Consider the following 2,201-nt stretch of genomic DNA (forward strand, 5'->3'; position numbering starts at 1 on the left):
TTGTTTTTTTTACTTGTATTGTAAATTGTAATAATGTCAGTATACTTTTTATTGCATTTATACAAACACTGGTATAATTAATGAAAAGTTGCTTTCTAGTAAGTGTCTCAATCATAGAACTGTCTTTTTCTATGCCAGTTAAGCACAATAATTAGGATTTTTTTTTGTTAAATGACATTATAAATGTTTTGGGTATACCAAAATACATATAATTATTATAACATATATATAGTATAATGTTTCTCCCATACTGACTAATCATTTCAAGTTTGATTATCATATATCCCCCAAAAAAAAAACTTGTGACCGTGACCCAATCAAAAAGTTGATCATCACGCCACCAATAAAGATGTAGTGGCTGAGGTTCAACACATTTTTATGTTCTTTCGTACGTTAATCATAGAAAGTAATTGATGTTAACATTTCTTGAACACTGTCATGGAACATACTTTGCCTTCCATTTTATCGCTAGACTACAAGCATGCGATTGGTTACATTATCATGAATAGTAAATATCTAAAAAATTGTAATATATTCTTGCAAAACACAATGAACAGATTGTCAAGTCTATCTAAGAATCGTCAAATGACAATGGAAACTCATGTGATGTCACAAAATGTCAAAAAAAAACAAACCAATTATTATGGAACACCTTATAAATATTAATTTGGTATTTTTATTTATTACAAAACTCACTTTTTTGGGTGGCTGTATAAACATTAGGAATCGCTTTTGAGCAGACGATCGTTAGTTTTCATCATTATCCACAACATCTTTAGTTTCTACTGATGAATTTCTATATAAACAAAGTATTTAGACGCAAATACTATCCGAAATTACGACATATGTGAAAAATCAAATGTTTTTAATCATATAGAACGTCTAAAATGTTTAACAATAAATAATTAAAAAAATCGTAACGACAATACTTCTAACTCAAAGCTGGACCCATGAAACAAATGTCAAACTACTACTATTACAATGAAGTGATAGATTTTTTCAAATATTTATGACAAAATTCATATCTGCCTAGGATACTCTCAACTTGTATATAGTTTTACGGAATGGGAATTCGCTTATCTCAGATTTTCTTGGGTAATTAAACGTGTTAATTACAACAGTTTTATGTTTATTCATGCGAATCTAAAAGACCATTATGAAAAGCTGGACCTTTTCACGCAAACCCAATGGCTCCATACAGTAAAATCTTAACTTTTAATACTAAGAAAAGAATTTTAACTTTAGAATATACATTTAAAAATACAAGAAAAAAGTATTGAACTGCAGAAATTTTGAATGCCATTGTTATTATTTTTTTACTTCTTTTGCATTGCTATGAAAGTTACGGAACAGTATAAAGAGAACAAAAAATATAATTCTGCAAAGCTGTCTGATTGGAATACAAATGTAGATAGAATTACACAAGAATTTTGCTATTGCGTTATTCCATTCAAAGATTCTGAATCAATCAAACCAAAGTTTTAATTATCTGTATATTATTTTCTAAAAATAACCAAACATCTTTTTGAAATACATCATATTATTTTAACTTTTGACCTACACAAGTTTTCAATTTGAAAAAAAAAAACAGAGAAGAAAAAAATCGTCCAAATAAATTCGATTTTATTAGAGAGAAAAGAGAAACCCCACCCCCCACCACCACTAGCTAGAGAAGCAGAAAGTGATTGAAGGAAATAAAGGAAGGCACGCGTTGCTCTGACCTTAATATATATCTGGGAACTATATGAGGAAATAATTGTAATCAACTTTATTAAAATTACCATTCTCAGAAACACAATCATATAATTACTTCTTTTCAAAAGACAGAAGTTTACGAAAAGTTTTTTAATTTTTTCTTTCATTTTAAATTAAAGTTGATGTGTCTGTGAAAGAGTAACCAATCAAAATGAAAATATGAAAGCTAGTATAAAATGCTCGTACCGTGTCCCTTTTTTTTTCTGGCCAATCTCTACGCACGACACGAGGAGCACTGTAAAAATCACAATTTTTAAAGTTATTTTTGCTGTTGCTACGTACTTTTCCAATTGTAAAAGTTTGAATTCCCTTTTCAAAAAATCGTTTCGTGTATATGAGGCTAAAACATACTAACTATTTATCCCTTATTCTGTATGTTGAAGTTCATATGTATGTAAGTGTAACGTTACACTAATAGTTTTTTTTTTTTTTTTTTTTTTATCCGA

The sequence above is a fragment of the Camelina sativa genome, chromosome 13 (genome assembly GCF_000633955.1).
Source record: "Camelina sativa cultivar DH55 chromosome 13, Cs, whole genome shotgun sequence".
NCBI lineage: Eukaryota > Viridiplantae > Streptophyta > Magnoliopsida > Brassicales > Brassicaceae > Camelina > Camelina sativa.